Source organism: Sapajus apella, unplaced genomic scaffold (assembly GCF_009761245.1).
Source record: "Sapajus apella isolate SASKATOON/1434 unplaced genomic scaffold, GSC_monkey_1.0 scaffold4, whole genome shotgun sequence".
In the NCBI taxonomy this organism is placed as follows: domain Eukaryota; kingdom Metazoa; phylum Chordata; class Mammalia; order Primates; family Cebidae; genus Sapajus; species Sapajus apella.
In genome coordinates, this window is record NW_022436944.1 from 15,936,169 (window position 1) to 15,955,135 (window position 18,967).

Consider the following 18,967-nt stretch of genomic DNA (forward strand, 5'->3'; position numbering starts at 1 on the left):
TCCCATTAATAAATAGTGGGAGTTTCATATATCTGTTTTTCTCTTTCCTCTGTGCTTTGTCCAACAGAGTGCAAACTGGGCAGTACAGTCATAAATTAATTTTAATAACTTAGGCATCAGTGCCCTGGCTATTGCTTCTTAATACATTTAACACATACTCATTGACTACTGACTATGTGCCAAGGGTTGTGCTTGGCACTGGGGATAAAGAAATTATTAAGTCTTTTGCAAGGTGTTCATAGTCTAGTGGTTGGGGACAGACGTAGCGGAAAAAACACAGTTGGAAAAGAGTGTAGCAAATGAAACCATTCAGTTAAATTCAACAAACCCTGCGTGTTTACCATGTGCCAAGCAGATGGCAAGGAGGATAGGACTGGGCAAGGCCTTGCTCCTCATGGACTCCCAAGCAGCTGGCAAATGGTAAAATTACCCGACACTTGTTAAGAGCTTCATGGCAGAAAGAAAGTCAGAAAAAAAAAGTCATGAAAGGCTATCAGACAGATAAAAAAAATTTGATCAGAAAAACACTTTTTAATAAGTATTGTCTGAATAACATGAGGAAAAAGTTTGTTTTTCAGATTTTTCTTGCTGTCATTATGGAAAGCTTACTAGTATCAGGTTTATTTCCTAGAGTTTGAGGCTTCTCTGGCTTGGCCCAGTGAATCCCAAACTGGCCTTGCAACTCTCTCTCCTTGCCTCTCCTAGACTTTCAGTAACAAATCTTCAACAGGTGATAGGAGGTTATCTGATTAAAGTCATTCACACTAAGGCGAGAATGAGGCTTAATCCTTCAAGAGCGTTTGCTTTAACCAAGGATAGCTTGTTAACCCTAATGAACTGCTCATTGGAAGAACTCTGCAAAAAGATCCCTCCTTCGCACCTTCCCAGAATTGCCAACCCCGTCTTGCCTTTTCATTTGTCTTCCTTGAAGCAAAGGAGGAATGGAAGTGTTAGGGATTCTAAGATCACATATTATCTCCTTGAACTATCACAAGAGGTATGTAAGGTAATTATGACCCCATGCTCATAATGAGGAGACTGAAACTGTGGCTATGGTTCTTAACTCCGACTACAATTTGGATAGGTGGGCTGCAACCCAGACAAATTAAATCAAAATTTCTGGGAGCAGCATCCAAGCATTTGTAGCTTTTTAAAAAGCCCCTTAGATGATTCCAAAGCACAGCCAAGGTTGCCGGTTTCTTGCCTAAACTCTGCAAGAAGCTAGAGCTGAGGAAATGGAAATTAGTCAGAATAGGCAGCAATCCATTGACCTATTCCATTTTTTTCCTTTGGCAAATAAAGTTTATTTGGCTCAACAGAAATGGAATTATCTGCAGGAATTAGATTTGGGTAGGCTGGTGCCCATATGCATCTAGAAATGTGGGAGTTAGGACTAGTTGAGGGTAGCTAAACTGGTGGTGCAAGGTGGTACATTTTGTCATGCACATGGTTGGAAGTGGTGCTTCTTAGGCAATCAAAATATGTTTCACTTTACAACAGGTAAGCATTAGTGGTCCACAGGGTTAAAAACAGACAAGGCAAACAGTTAAGATCACTCAAAGGGGAATCCTACATATTCTAAAATGCTTAGTTTGAAGTTTGTTAAAAATGTTATGCCCTGTCTCTTGCTAAGAAATTTGATCATATCACGAGGTCAGTAGTTGGAGACCAGCCTGGCCAACATGGTGCAACCCCGTCTCTACTAAAAAATACAAAAATGAGCTGGGTGTGGCGACATGCGCCTGTAGTTCCAGTTACTCAGGAGGCCAAGGCAGGAGAATCACTTGAACCTAGGAGGCAGAGGTTGCGGTGAGCCAAGATTGAGCCACTGCACTCCAGCCTGGTGACAGAGCAAGACTCCATCTCAAAAAAAAAAAAAAAAAAAAAAAAAAAAAAAATTGTGATCATAAGCACCTCCTTGAGAGTGACATCAGAGCCTCTGAGAGATAAAGTATATCCTTGACCACTTCCTTTTGAAGATATCTTCACCCATTACATACTCATACATAAAATTATGTATATTCAACAAAAAACTATTCTTTACATTTTAATATATTTTATAAATTGGTACAATAAATTTGCATAGTTAAATTATAAAAACAAACAAATTAACAGAACATATCGCATTTGAAACTCATTTGAAGATAATGTTGGACGTGTTAGTTTATGGCCTTTGTGAATGTGCCGTCAGTCCAAATGACCCTCCTGGCCCTACCTGGATGGATCTGAATGCCCATGTTTCTGCAATGGGCTTAGCAATGAGTAACTGCTGACAGGGCCTGATTCCATCTATCCTTCCCAGTAATTAATGTGTTTTTAGACAACGTGGAGCATTCTTTTCCATTTTTAGACTTTTCTGGCCATAGGTCACCCGCTCACCAGTTACTGCTGCATTTTCATTCTAAACCTGATTGCTATCAACTTTCCTATCCAGTCTCCAAATAGTCACTGAGCACCTGGCATAATTCCAGTCTTTCCTAGAGTCTGCGGCTACTTCGTAAGCAAAGCTAGACCTGAACCCTCTTGAAATATACAGTCTAGCAAGGACAATGAATATGAAATGGTAAGTAATTATGATCAATTAAGTAAGTAATGTAAATGTGCAAAATTTAGTGAATGAGGAAAATGAGAATGTGTACCTGGTGAATCTAAACTCAACAGATAAACAATTATAATTATTTTAATGCTTTCTCCCTTTTTTATGGAATTCAAACGTCTCACATTATGGTTGAAAGTCTTCAAAGTACTCGTACTACATGTGTACATTATCTGGATTCCTCTTCATTTGTAAGGACAGAATCCTATTACTAATTGCATGAAATAGTGACTATTTGTGTTAACTGGCAAAGTGTCCATCACATAGCCCCTAAGGGCAAGGTCGGAGGAAATCTGTGACTGATCATTAATACTAAGCCCTTGGTGTGTTCTTTGGTGTTACTGTCATTCACTTCCTGGGCTTAATCTTTTAAGGGTATGATATCTACAAACAAAGCTAACCAGCTTATCTTTGATACTTTCAAGAAGTATAGCATGCCAGCTTTTAAATTAATATTTGAAAATAAAATAAAAACTTGATTGCATTATCTTTTGTTTTGTCAAAAATCAAAGGCTCTGTTAAAATCTTTTTCGGTAGATGTAAAATGATTTTTTCTGTTTCTGGATATAAGGTAATCTATGCTTATTTTAAGTGATGTATCAAGTGTCTTTAATAGAGGTTTATTTATTGATTCTGTTAAAGTTACTACTATAAAGATGTTTATGCATAGTTATTCTAGACTAGCAAAAGAGCAGTAATCTGTAACTCCCACCCACATACTTACACCCATGCACAGTTTGTCTTCCTTCTACAGCTTCAAGACTCCCACAGTCCTGAAAAAGCACTTTCCTACTTGTCATTTAGTCTTTAAAATTAAATAAAAAAAAAGTTAATTGTATAAAAGAAGCTGGTTACCTTGAGCCTCTCTTTTATATGGAGTTGCACTTCTCTAAAAATAGCCTAAATTATAGGCTTAGCCAGGACAGTTTTTCCCCTTGGGGGACCTTTGAAGTTTGTTTACTCTTACAAAGCTCTGGAAGGCTCATCTGAAAGAAGCTGTAACTAATTTGCCAAGGTCCCTAAATACCAAGAAGTCCACGTGGGCACTAGAAGGTGTCAACTTTGCTTGATTACTCTTGAATTTGTGGGAAAGGGAATGTTTGGCACTAATATCAGATTCATAGAAGCCAGCCAAAATTAATTGTTAGGAAGAAGGTATGTTTAGATGATATGTAGCATAACTTTGGGCATTTTCCTTACAAAGCCAGTGAAGTAAATCTGTTTTGTTTATGACTAGATTACTGGGTGACTAAAAGGAAAATACTGTCTACTTTGGGGTTATTGGCAATTGGGGTTAATTGTCACCATTTGTGACACGGGGTAGTTTCCACTGGCAATCATTACTGCTGTTTTGCAACCTTGGTCTTCTGCTGCAACCTTGCCTTGCTGCCTTTGTTGTTGGCTGCTTTTAGCAACAGGGTATACCCACCTCCCCCACCAACCAGCTTGGTGCAATAGACTGTGTATGACCCATGCACTTTTTAGAAGAATCAGAGCAGGAAAAGAGTAAGTGTCATTTCACAGGCTGCACGTCTGCCCATGGCCTTGGCTATTAGACATAAAGACAGGCTTTAGAATCTGTTTTTAGGCCTAAAATTTTGGACAATTTTTTCCAAGTCTCAGGTTCCTGCAAACTTAAAATGTCTACCTTGTGAAATTATGATAATGAATGACTTCATGAGAATTATGCTAACATTGGTCAGGCCTTTCATAAATTAGAGCTATTTTTTAAAATTTAAAATAGATAGTAATTACAAATTTTTTAAATACAGGATATTTTTTAAATAGTAAGCTCTTGTTAAGCTTTAAGTCTCTTCAAAACATGAGGATTCAAATCAAATTATAAATTTAAAAAATTACAGTTATTTTCTAAAATATGGTATAGCTATACAGAGATACCTTTACAGTTTTTATATCAGGGAGGATGCAATCAAAAGGGAACCCAAGATGTTTCCTGAAATGATTAACAGGAACTTTAGAAATATCACCATTGATTGGTCAGTGCACAGGTTTCTCTGATCGAACTTTTCTCACCCACTTTACAAGCAAAAACATGAGAAAGACAAGTCAAATGAAGCCAAGCAAACGGTATGTACCACATTAACGGAGCGTATATAATGCACAGTTTCATGGAAACCACTTCCTTTAGCACTATATTTCAAAATTTTTATTATTTTTTACCCAGTCAGAGCTGTCGCCACAGGAAGAAAAATTTAGTTGTCTTCTTTCTTAAGTAACACAAGTCAAGAGATTATTCCAGGCATTACTTCATTTTTTTAAGCTCTAACTCCTACTTCCCTGAAAAATGTATCTCCTGACTTCATCAGAACAAATGCACTCAGAATTTTAAGAGGAGAAAATAATGATTATGTGTTGCTAAGTACTATTTTAGTAACAAATGCTTGGACCACTAAAACGATGACATCAACCACAGAAAGAATAACATTTACACTTTTGAAAGAGGTTTTTTTCCAAACATTATGGGTCACCAATGAGAGCAGCAAAGCCAAATAAAGGCACAAGGAGAAGCCTCCTGGCTCTGGAGAAGGCATACCTAGCATCCTCTTCTGAAGGGTGGTCATCAGCCCCAATTTAACTAAATAATCAGGCCCAACATCCATCTGCTCTTTCTGTATTCCCTTCCTGAATCCAGTTCATGTCAACAAATGTGTAGTAGTATTGTAGAAAATCTAATGCTTTCATACTTTTCATAGATTTGCTTCTTGGTTAATCTGCCCAGGTCAGGAAGTGGCTTATATTTCAGGATTGCTCTCTAACACTTATTACAAATATTCATGCATTTGTTCTTTCAAACACACACGCACTTAAAAACCACACACTACCTCATACTCTGCAGTAATCCTATAATATGGTGGTCATAATACCTACATATATAGATAAGATAGAATGAATTGCTTAAATAGCACATAAGTCATCTATATTTCTCCACACCCTGTAACACCAGTAGCACAGTGTTTTTCTTTTGGAGGTTGTCAGGAGCACTCAAAAGTAAGCTTCTGGATCCTACAACAACACATCTGCCTGCCTTGGTGACATAATTATCATCCTTCTAATACACACTCAGTCCAAGGCCAGGTACTAATGTTTTTTGTTTGTTTGTTTGTTTGTTTTTATGGGTGGCTTTTAACTCAAGCCAGAAATAGAAGAATCTATACTTGTTGTTATTAACTTCTTAAGTATGAGGGAAGACCACTTTTTCTCATCATCCCTAATTAATAAATATTGAGTCTGTTTACTTAACTTTTAAAAAGTCTTTTCAATAAGCTATTCTATATTCTTTCTCCAAATCTCAGCCCTTAACCTCCAACCCCTTAAAGGAAATAGTGTCCAATTGCAGAGATTTAAAACATAATAATATGGTTCATTTAGATCTCTTAGGGTAATACAAATAAATCACAGGGAATTTATAATTACTATAGAAAATGGCAGAGTAATATATGTCTGCTTTTAAGAGGAGCAGGTTGATGTCGCCGGGGGCCCAATAGCTATTGTTACTGGGATTTGGGAAGAATAAACAAGGGAACATCTGTGGTCTCTGGAGGCTAAAATATAACTTTCTGTAGTCTTTTCTGCTTCATGTCCATGCAGAAACTAAGTTTCATGATGAGAAGACCATTATCAGAAATCAGTGTACACATTTTCAAATGGCCATGATTAGAGTCAATTATTCCATGGCAATTTTGCTGAAAACATTAAGTTCACAAATTTAAATAATATTTGAGCCTCTTTCACTTTTATCAAGGTTAACTTGGCTTATCTGAAATTTACCTAAATGTAATAATTTATCTCCTATGAAACTTTTACCTATGTAGTAATTCCTATTTCTCTTCAAACAACAGTTTTTCCATGGGGCCTGTGTTAGCAGAGATAATGGTTCATTCATTGCATTCCCATCTCCAATTCACACATGCGCATGTCCTTGTGAATATTTGTTCATATGTACAACTCCATTCCTTGGCCTACGGTCTATTTGACTTGGCTCTTTCTCAACTCCAGCTCCTGAGCTTCATTTCCCACCATCCTTTGAGACCCAGGCTCTTTTCTACTTCTCAAATATATCAAGCTCTTTTCTACTTACATTTCCTTTGCATCTTCCTGAACTACTCTTCCCAGAGTCCTCTGCATGGTGCTCTCAGTCCTCTCATTGTTCAGGTCTTAGCTTAAATATTGCCTTTTCACACAGGCCGTCTCAGGAGACTGTTTATGTAAAGATGATTTCCCCCCTCCTTCTTTCTATCCTCATACCCTGCTGGATTTTCTTCTGGTCACTATCACTATCCAAAAGTCCCTTTAAAATTTGGTTTCTTTACTAGTTTACTCAATTCTTTCCCCAGTAGTCTAAAGGCTCCTTGAGGGTAGAAACTTGATCTTATCCATCACTATTTCTCCAGCACCTGAAATAGTGCCCAAAGTATAGTGCTTGACGTATGATTTCATGAATAAACTCACTTTCAAATGAAAACAGAGCTTCTCATAGAGTTAAAATCCTCTCATCACATATCCCACTTCCTGAGAAGAACCATAAAGTCAGAGCCACCAAAAATCTTCTATGGTAGCACTAAAGGAGATAGTGCTCAATATTAAAAAGGCTCAGGATTTTAAAAGGCTCAATATTAAATTAAGGCTCAATATTAAATTAATTGTAATATTAGAATATTTTTATTTATTTGAAACTTTCTGAACTCTTCTGAAAATTTATTATCTCAACTCTTCTCCACCTAATGAAATAATTTCAATAGTTCAACTTTAAAGCTACCACCTCCAGGGAGCCTTATAACCATCACTGCACCTGGAGGTACAGTTTTAAACCATTTTGGTTATTCACGTGACATCTGTTTTTTATGCCGTGGCTTAATATCTATTTCTTTTAATATTTACTCCACCAAATTGTAAGATTTCTGGCTCAGGACTGCATCATAATAATCCATAAATCCTTAAATATGGATTATTCTTAAATAACCCATAAATTCAAAAATAAGTGGTAGAGGCCATATACAAACATGATGCAAATCCAGTTTAGAGACAGACATACCAGGATCAATTTTGTGACCTTTATTAAGCTACCTACCTCTCCGAATGTCCATATTTTTCCTTAAATCCGTTAGGTGGAAGTAATAGTACTTATTGCATAGGACTGATGAGGGCATTATATTCGTTAATCATGTGAATCACCTGACATATGATGATACAAAAAAATGTTTAACATGAAATAGCAGAACTGATATTATTACTAACATTACAATTATCATCATTATCATTAGTTTTATTATCATTTAGGGCCTTATAATCTCAAAAACTTAGTTATATGCTAATACATATAACTAAGCCTGATATTTTGGATATATAAGAAAAAGAATTTTTCTAGAATAGTTTTATAATCCACTTCAAGATAAAAATTAGAACAAGGAAGTAATTGCAAGACAATATTGAAAATACCCATAGATGTGAGGCCAGCATAGGCAGATGGCTAATCAGGAAATGATTCTCGATGGAGATTTCTCTTCCATCTGGTTGAGGAAAGCAATGAACCGTAACTGTCAAGGAAGAGTGGGTATATGCTTTTCTTGGGGGTGAGAGCAAGGCAGAATAAAGGCAGAGGCAATGGGGCAAGAAGCGCAGAGGTCTTGCACCTCAGGATTCTAAAAAGTTAGCAGCAGTCACTGTGAACTTGTCTTTTTTTTTTTTTTTTTTTTTTAGCTCAGTGGAAAACAGCCAGCACAGAAAAAAAAAAGAGAACTTCTTTGTCTGTTTGTTGTCTCCAAGGACCACTTTTTGGTTTCAGTTCGTTAGACTCAATACAGACGAAAGAAACTACACCTGACATTTGCATGGCAGTTTAGAGTACTACTGTAAACACGGCCCCTTCAAGACAGTATTGGGAGATAGTTATTTCTATTATGCTTATTTTTAATATAAGGCTCAGAAATGTTGAGGCCTTTCACTTAATTATTGTTTATTTATTGAGCACCTACTATGCTCCAAATATTTTACTAGAAAATGTAAAGGTAGCATCAACAACAAAGGCCAAGTCTCTGCCCTCATGGAACTTACATTCTAGTGAGAGGAACGGATAATAAATAATTGGATAAAGAAATAAAAATTAACATGTTATGTAACATTTTATGTGCTAACAATAAAATTAAAATGGGATAAACTGACAGAGTGACTGGGTTGGGAATACTACAATTAAATATGTAGTGGATAATGGGAAACATCTATTAGGAGAAATGTTTGAGAAGAGACCTGAATAAAGAAGAGATTGTGTCACAATAAGCTATGTGGCCATGCCAGGAAAAGAGAAGGGCATGTGGAAAGTCCCTGAGTCAGGAATGAGCTCAGAATACTCTGGGGGGAAGATGAAGAGTAGAGCCAGAATATCATGAATGAAGAGATGTGAGATAGGATATGACAGAAAATATAAAGACATAAAAACAATAGTTAAGAATCTGGATTTTATTCTAACTAAAATGAGAAGCAATTGAAGAAATTTTGAGAAGGAAGTCACATGATTTGATGTATATTTTAAATGGTCATCTTGATAGGGATGCCAGAATAGAAAAAGAGCATTTCTTAATAGGCTATCACAAAAACAGAGCCATCCAGAACAGAGATGACAGTGTCTTACACTTTGCTCACAATGAGAAACAGGTGATTCTGGTCAGCATTGGAATATCTTTTGGGAACAGAACAGGCAGGCATGCTGATAGGTGGAGTGTAGGTGAGGAAAAAAAAGAATGAAATTAAGGATACTTTTGGCCTGGATAATGGGGGTAAGATAGTGCTATTTAGTAAATAAAGGAGATTGGTTATGGAGCAGAGAGAGGAGTAGTAAATGAGGGTTTTATTTGGGGCATGTTGAATTTGAGATGCCTCTTAACATCTGAGTGTTTAGCTGTAATAATCATTTTGGGGTATGAGCCTATAAATTGGTAGAAAGCTGATGAAGTATGAATTTGCTTTTTATTTAGGGTTATAAGGGTAGATGTCTGGAAAGACAGGAGATACAACATGCAAGATGCACAGTTGGTAAGTGATTGAATGGAACTTGAAAATGAATCTTTTGACACTAACCACAAATTTCTCTTCCTATTACAAATCTTAGGACTTATTTTCAGTTATGAATGCTGGAGTAGAATATGGGGAAGTATTGGGGGCAGGAATAGTCTAGGATCACATATAAAAGAATGAAATTTTTTTTAGTGCTTATAGACTACACACATTTATGATTGCTCTTTATTTTCTTTACATAATTTTTTTTCCATAAATGTAATGATACATGCACATTTAACTTAAAAAACTCTGGAATAATAAACCCATAAGGTAAGTGAATTACCAGTGTGACTATAGATATCTACTTTCTTTTCTGAAATTGTCACTTTTTGGAATGCAAAGGAGGATAATTTGACTTCAGACTAAATGTAGATTGAAGACATTTGAAATACAAAGGTAAAAGTTCAACCCAAAACTCAGGCGGGTATTTTTGAACTGTATCAATAACATTTGAGTTAGGATGTATCAGGTTTGTTTAGCAGAAATGTCTAAGACAAGCAGCACTTCATCTCTACAGTTTAAAAAAAAGATTTAAAGCAAATTAATTGAGAAAATAAAATTAAATCAATAAAAATGTAAAAGGAAAAAACCTAAAATTGGGAACAATGAATTTAATTGTATGTAAAAGGAATATTATGATCACCCTGAATGGAAAGCCAGATGGAGAGAGGGAGGAACAAACTGAGAGAGAGGAGGAAGGAAGGAAGGGAGGGGAGGAAGGAAGGGAGGAAGGAAGGAAGGAAGAGAGGGAGGAAGGAAGAGAGGGAAGGAGGGAGGGAGAGACGGAAGGAGGGAGGGAGGAGGGAAGGAAGGGAGGGAGGGAGGGAGGGAGGGAGGAAGGAAGGAAGGAAGGAAGGAAGGAAGGAAGGAAGGAAGGAAGTTAGTTTGGTTCTAGAAGGGATGGGCTCCATTGGTCAAATGTGAACAATTTAAGCACCAAAGTAGTTAAGTCATAGAAAAAAGAAATTCCTGTATCCATACCAGTAACAAATAGATACAAAAATTAATAATTAAATAGATTTTGAAGGTAAGAGTTTGTTTGCTTACAGCAAAATGGGAAAGACTAATGTAAATGTGGAGCGACTGCTGAAGTTGTAAAGCCATCATACTGCAATCATTAGAGTAAAGGTTGCATTTGACAAGAACATCAGTGAATGATAAATCCGAGGGGAAATTTTTGATGAGGAGCCAACATTATGCAGTAGAGAAATCAGACAACACCTTGACTAGGCAACAAAAATGAGCATTAATAATGTGGGACAGAAGAGCCTTATATGCCCCTAGATATGATAGTGTGAGAGGAAAAAAATCACCTATGAGGAATTCCAGTAGAAAGTGCATAACCATAATCTAATCATGGGGAAATATCAGAAAAATAAACAATGAGGAGTACTTTATTAATATGAAAAAAAGAGTGTTGAATACAATATATTCATTGAAATCTTCATTTTCATAAAAGACAAAGAAATGATATGGAAATGTTCCAAACAAAAGGACACTAGGGAGACATGGCATTCAAGAGATCTATTGTACAACATGGTGACTATAATTAATAGCAATGTATTATATTCTTAAATATTGCTAAGAGATTAGATTTTAAATGTTTTCCCAACAAAAAAAAATTTGAGTAATGCATATGTTAATTAGCTCAACTTATCCATTATACATTTAGCCACCATGTATAAATATATTAAAACATGCTTTACACAAGAAAAATATACAATTTTAACATATCACTTAAAAACAATACATTTTAAAAAGGCAAAAGACAACTATGTGTGATAATTGACTCCAGACTGGGTCATTGACTGGAGGGAAAATATTTTAAAAGTTATGATTTGATAAACAGCAAAATTGGAACGTGGACAAATATTAGATAAAAGTAGTGTAGCTATGTAAATTTATGAAGTAGACAATTGGATGTAACTGTTATGTAAGAGGTTATCTCTATTCTGGAAGATTACACACTGAAGCGCCTTGTTATATGTGACTTACTCTTAAATTGTTCAGAAAAAATATATAAACATAGAAAAATGTAAAGAAACAAACAAGAGCAAGTTATAAGGCAAATGGGATAAAATATTCAAGCAAATCTAGATAAGGATATAAGGATGTTCGTTATATTATTTTTATTTTTACAACTTTTTTGAGCTTCCAATTATTTCTAAATAAGATGTTTTAAAGTAGGTGAAGTGTAACAAGAGTTTCTGGTGAGCATTTAAGAAAACTTACTGCCATCAGATATATTACTGTATTTTATTCAGAAGTCCATCTAATTGCATAGAAAATGTTTTTGTTGTTCCTCTAATTCAGATCTACCCAACCATATAGAATGAGAATAAAAGCAATCTACTTAAAATTTTTCTTTTGTGCAAAGAGAAAATAAATTGAATTAAGGTATACTTTTAAAAATTCTACTTTTTTTTCAAAATCATAACTGTAATGATTTTTCTCAAAATCATATTGCAATTTATATTTTCCCAAGGTGAGAAAAAGTTTGAGAATGTAATAACCACTACGTATTAAAAAAAAAAGAAAAGGTTTACAATGAAATATCTGTAAAGTAGAGATGATGAGGTATGAAATTTTATACTCATGGAGCAACACCAATATACTAACTTCATTCTTCATCTGCTTTCCAAGGTTCCAAAATTAATTAATGATTCCAATGACATCTTTATTTAAGTTTGGATTTAAAAATGCAATCTAGTATTTTCCTCAATGATATTAAAAGTAAAAAAATTAAATAAAATGTTAAAACCTATTTTTAGAACATGTATATAAAGATAAAAAATAAAACTGGAAAGAATTTTAAAAACATGAAATCTAAGTGCCTATTTTTAGTTAATATGAAATAATAAAAAAATCAATGATATCAGGCAAATAATAGAACTATATTATTCTCAAATAACAAGGTACATTTTAAAGATTAAAAATTAATGAACAATATTTTTATTTTCTACAATGCAGATGTGTAAATTAGATTCCATTTCATTTATTATTTAAATATAAATATTCAGAAATATAAAATGGCTTATTTTCTTTATATCTGCACAAATTACATATTCTATATAGCTGCACAAATTATTTCCTGTGTGAAAATGATACATATTCTATCATACAGAGTTCATATACTGCCATAGAATTATTATAATAAATGTGAATATGCAAAGGTAGCACTCATTTGGAATTTACAGTTATTAAAAATAAATAGAAAGTCAACAAGTACAAGAGGGCACAAATTTGCTTTTAAATGGTTGAAAGACCCACAATATCTAGAGTATGAAGATTTTTGTTTTTCAGTTCAAAACATGTCATCTCTCTTAGTTTGCACCCAAACTGTAATCTTTCTTTTATTCTTGCAAATGGGAAAATGACCAAAAGAAGAGGAGACAAAACAACTAAACAAAAACTAAATGTTTCAATGTTCTTTTGGAAGTTTAGTAATTTATGTCAAAAACAAATAGCATTGATATTCCTAAATGAAATTATTCTTTGAAAAATAATATATGTTTATTTGTTGGAGCAGGATAGAGCCCTCTATAAGCAGATCATTCTTTTCTATTTCTATAGATGAGCAACTTCAGGAAGGTCATCTTGTGAAGGAAGAGGAGAACATCCATTTAACTGTGAGGTTAGCAGGATCAACCCTGGAACCAATAGGCTAACAGATCCCCAAGATGATCACCCACTTCACAAAATCAAACTATGTCTTATTAAGACAGAGGCCAAATTTCACCACACTATATACAGCAGTCAGCCAGTCTCAGCTTTTATTAGATTCAATGAAAACTCCTTATATAATTATATCACATAAACATAACCTACTAAAACATAATAGAATATATATGTACAGTTCAGAAGTCAAAATTGTGTTTTCCAGTAATGTTATATATCATTTATTTATGATAAACAATAATATTAAATATTACATAATTATTTGTTAATATTTATTTACTATTAATAAATATTATCATGGAAACTCAGATGAGCACTCATTTTTTTCTTCTGTAAAAATAATTTTCTCAAAGAGAGAACAACTTATAAACTTATTTTCCATAATCTAGAACCAGGATATTCATTCAGACCTTATTAATTCTTGACAACAATAATAACAAGAACAACAAATCTGTCTTGCCAGAAAGATAGAATCTTCTCTGCTGCTTTAGTCTTCATTTGCTGTTCTGAATTACAGTTATGACCAATTTATATTGCAATTTCCTTGGGCTATGTTTCTACATATAGCACTTAATAGCTCAGGATATCAAAATGTCTCATAGTTAAAATTTTGGTCATTTGAACTTCTGATGGAAGTAGTTGTGTTTATTTTTAAATTTTCTTTATTTCTAGAGACAGGGTCTGGCTCTGTCACTTAGGCTGGAGTGCAGTGGTGCAATCACAGCTCACTGTAGCCTTGATCTTCGGTCTTAAGCCATCCTCCTGCCTCGGCCTCCAAAGTAGCTGAGACTACAGGCTTGAGCCACCAGAACTGGCAAGCAGTTGTGTTTCATTAGTGTGTGGTAAAGATGACGCACACTTGTAATGAATTTCTCACAACTGTCAATTTTAAAATTTTCATTAAGTATGTCAAACTTGAGTTAACAGTTTACACCTGAGTTTCTAACACTAGCAATCTGCTTTCCTTCTCTCTGTAATCAGAAGAGAGCAACTATTGGCATAGTGCATGAAAATAAGTTTTTAAAAAACCCAACTAGGTACTAGGTAACGTACTAGAACCAGTATAACACTAACATTTACCAAAATTTATTGAAAATTAAATCTATTAATTGATGGGGTAATATGGACTTTCTTTTTTGGAAGTCACGAGATTAGTTTAATTTTTTTCAAACCAAATTAAGAAAGCATTCAAATACATCTTGGGATATTTATACTTACCAAATCTCACACGGTAAATATGTGATGTATGAAACTTTCTCAAAATGGTTCAGTTATGAAAATGCTCAGAGGCAAACTCTTCAAACTTCCATATGTATAACCAGAATAGTTCACTTAAACTGATTTTTCTTTTCAAAGCTGTGTTAAACACTCCTTAATGTTTTTACCAAAGTATAAAGAAACCAATAGCTTTTAAAAGGAAGATTTAAAAATTGCTATATTATGAACAAAATTGTATCAAAAACAGTTAATATGTGTAGGTATTATTCTAGACTAGTTCAAATGAGAATAAAAATTTCTAGGATCTACATTATTTTAGAATTTCACTAATAAGATTAGTTTCAGTGTAGTTTGATTTCCAATTATCAATCCAGATATCTTATTTTGTTTTTATTCTTACTATATTTTAAGCATTATAAATACAAATTAATCTTATTTAGAAAACAATAAATTTTAAAAATTAGATTTGCATAGTTCATTTAAATTTTTAAATCAGGCTGTCTACATTACAATTAATTTTTCTAAACAAATATCATAAAATGATGATATAACAATAATACTGAAATGTCATATTTCAAATGATATATTTTCACAATGGGTAAAAACAAATGTAAGTTTTTTTTTTTCTGGAAAGTACTCAGCTAACTATGCAATTGAACAAAAGGATATCAGTGAGAGAATATTAGAAATAATCTAGAGCTGGGAAGAAGACAAGTTGTCAAATTTGTTAATAATCCAAAAGCTTCTTCAGCACTAAATTGTGTGCAAATCACACATACGCGAAAAAGATAATATTTTATTTTGCAGGTAAAATAATTTTGAGCTCAATGAAAACTTAAAAATTTTCCAGGTTTTTAAAAGCTTGTATGTGAAGTTGAAACGTTGTAAATTTATTAGACCTCTTATTTAAAATGCCGGTTACTTACTTAAAAGAAGAATAAATTTATCTAATCTACGCTGTAATCTGGCCAACATTTAAATTGTTACTATATAAATAGCAATCCAAATAATAAAATGAAAAAATAGCAAATAATTGTTCTTACCTCTATGCCTTAGTTATAGTTGCTTATTACGCTGCTTCAGTGGTTGAGACAAACTACCAGCACTTCAAAGAGCTCTGTTCTCTGCTCAACTCTCTTCTCTAGTTACATTATTTTTTTTTCCTCTGCAAAAGGATAGTCCACCAAAAGAGGAAGTTATGAAATAACAGTCATTATGCTTTATCCATTTTATGGGGCATGGAAAATTATTCATAAAGCTTACACTTGAAATCACAGCAACAGGCTATAATTGTTGCCTGTACACATATATAATTAAAATTCACACGTTTATATGTGTAAGCAAATTTTAGAAAAGCTAAGATATTGAAACCTATACTTGGCCTGGCCTGGCAGCTCATGCCTGTAATCCCAGCACTTTGGGAGGTCGAGGCAGGCAGATCACCTGAGGTCAGGAGTTCTAGAATAGTATGGCCAACATGGTCAAACTCCGTCTCTACTAAAAATACAAAAATTAGCCGAGCATAGTGGCTGGTTCCTGAATCCCACCTACTCAGGAGACTGAGGCAGAAGAATCGCTTCAACCCAAGAGGTGCAGTTGGCAGTGAGCTGAGATCACGGCCACTGCATTACAGGCTAGGAAACACAGTGAGACTCTGTCTCAAACAAAACACAACACAACACAACACAACACAAAGAAAACCCCTATACTTGATGAAGTAGTGCCGTTTGTATAAGAAAACATCTCCTGTGTGGCTCGATGATCACAGAAAAACAGAAAATACTGCTCTATGCAGAAGAAAACGGTCCAGCTTATGTATGGGAATAAACTTGCTTTTATAAGTCTAATTGATTTAAAGTCTTTGGAGTATGACCCAAATGCTAATCTGACTACAGGCATCTTGTTAAGGGAAGAAAAAAAAAACCTCCAATAAATGGGCATTTTCCTGGAATTTGGGTAGTGGTTTTTTATGTACAAGTCTCAAACTTCCTTTCTCATGAATAGTTGCCTGTTACATATAGATAAAGCACTGCAAAACTGAAACTGTTACTTACACGTGAACTACCGTCTTTCACTACTTCAGCCACAAGAGTAAAAAACAGGTGCAGAGGTGCAGAACCTTCAAAACTGAACATTTAGCTGGCTAAGTTTTTTACAGGTTGTAGTAGTAAATGAGAATATTAAAAGGACAGTAGGGATAATGGTTTAAAAAAGACATAAAACAGTTGATCAAAGTCAAAACTGCCAAATTCAAACAAAACGATATATACAAATATATTTCTCATGGGTTCAGGTTGCCAGATAATAGAAGCCAATGGGTAGCTTCATATTTATGTGTGGCAGTTGCTCCCAACCCTGCCTTGCTCATTGGGGAAGAAGATGGCAATGTATTGCAAGATCAATGCAGTAATTATGCAAACCTCCACATGTTGCAAGAACCACTTTCTGGACTTTAGAAGTTATCATGCTGTCATTGTATCACACTCTTTGCTTTTTATTTAACCTTATATCCAAAGAGGCATTAAAGAGTAATTACACTGGGTATGGTGGCTCACGCCTGTAATCCCAGCACTTTGGGAGGCCCAGGCAGGTGGATCACCTGAGGTCAGGAGTTCGAGATCAGCCTGGCCAACATGGTGAAACTCATCTCTACTAAAAAATATAAAAATTAGCCGAGCATGTTGGTGAGCCCCTGTAATTCCAGCTACTCGGGAGGCTGAGGCAGGAGAATCGCTTGAACCTGGGAAGTAGAGCTGGGCAATAGGATAAGAGTATGTCTCAAAAAAAAAAAAAAAAGAAAGAAAGAAAAAGAAAAAGTATTTAGAAACTGAAATATTTTCCATTTCACCTAAACTCATACTTAATGTGAGTTTGCAAGAAGTAAAACAAATAAACCAAATGAAGAGAACTGCCCCCTCCAAAAATCACAAAAAACAAACAACAAAATAACACAAATACAATAAACAAAACTCCAGTATTTCATCATTATCACATTTTATTTGAATTCTTTTGTGAACCACTTATATAGAAATCATTGGAGAAAAGTTGTCGATGTAATTAAAATTGCTTAGCTTTTTTATATTTAGACAAATTTTAAATATTATTGTATTTGGGTATCATTATATAAAACGCTAGTCTTATCAGTCCCCAAAGACCCAGTTACACTTCTAGAAGCACAGTACTTGATACTGTTGTAATTTTAATGTATTTCTTCAATATCTATGTACCTTTTACCTGAATAGTGGATATATATCTCTACTTTTCTGCTTCTCTAATGATTCCTTCCAGGCTGATAAATATGCTCAAGTTTCTTCCATATTAATAATTCCTCCTCTGACTGACTTGCACTATTACTTTCTTTTCCTTCATCAGAGCTTTTTGAGAAGGTTGCCAATATTAACCTGAGCTGTTACATCTTTTTTTTGTATGTGTGTATGGTAGAATACACACATAACAAAATTTACTATTTGAACCATTTTTAAATATACAATTCAGAGGCATTAAGTACATTCACGTTGTTATGCAACCATCACCACCATTCATCTCTATTATTTTCTTTCTCATTCTTCTATACTGAAACTCTGTACCTATTAAACAATAACTGAACATTCCTTCCTGCCATCAACCCTGGCGACCACCATTCTACATTCTTCATGAATTTGATTACACTAGGTATTTTATATGAATGGAATCATATGACATTTGTCCATTTGTGTCTGGCTTATTTCACTTAGGTTCATCCAAGTTGTAGCATGTGTCAGAATTTCCTTCCTTTTTAAAGCTGAATAATGTTCCATTGTGGCTATATCCCATATTTGTTTCCTATTTATCAGACGATGGACACTTGAGTTGTTTCTATCTTTGGCCGTTGAGAATAATACTGCTATGACCATTGGTGTGAAAATATCTGTTTGAATCTTTGCTTTCATTTTTTTTGTATGCACACCCAGAAGTGGAATTGGATCATACAGTAATTTTATATTGATTTTTTAGAAACTACCATACTAAGTCCACCTATCTTTCTTGTATTTCTTCCTTCTGCATGGATTTCCACTTCCTCCTATTTACCAAGACTCTTGCCAAAATCACCAGTGATCTCCTTGTTACCAAATCCAAAGGCCAAAAGCCGTCTTACTTGACCTGCTTTTAGCACATGCCGCTGCTGACCACTTCCTCCTCCAGGAAATGTTCTGTCTTTCGGTTCTTGACTTCACTCTCACCTTCTGATTATGTAGCAACTTCTCTGGTATCTTTATGAGTCTTTAACTCTGCTCCTTTAGTAAATGCTGCCACTTCTCAGAATTCTGTCCTGGGCTTGCTCTCCTTACCCCACAATCTCACTATCCTTGGATGGTTTTAATTGGTAAATACTGATTGCTCCCAAATCTCTGTTTCCAACCCAGG

The 18,967-nt window shown here is 34.6% G+C and overlaps 1 protein-coding gene across 5 annotated transcripts in view; it reads right to left on the reverse strand.

Annotated features, from left to right (window-relative positions):
- MBNL1 (muscleblind like splicing regulator 1) overlaps positions 1–15,873 on the reverse strand; it is a 205,514-nt gene extending 189,641 nt beyond the window's left edge. The window contains exon 1 of one of the 5 annotated variants that reach the window (XM_032258494.1): positions 15,607–15,873. The gene's annotated coding sequence lies outside the window, so the exon portion shown is untranslated. The remainder of the gene's footprint in view (positions 1–15,606) is intronic. The other 4 variants (XM_032258531.1, XM_032258518.1, XM_032258327.1 and 1 more) reach the window with 4 other exon arrangements.
- Between the last annotated feature and the right edge of the window lie 3,094 nt (positions 15,874–18,967).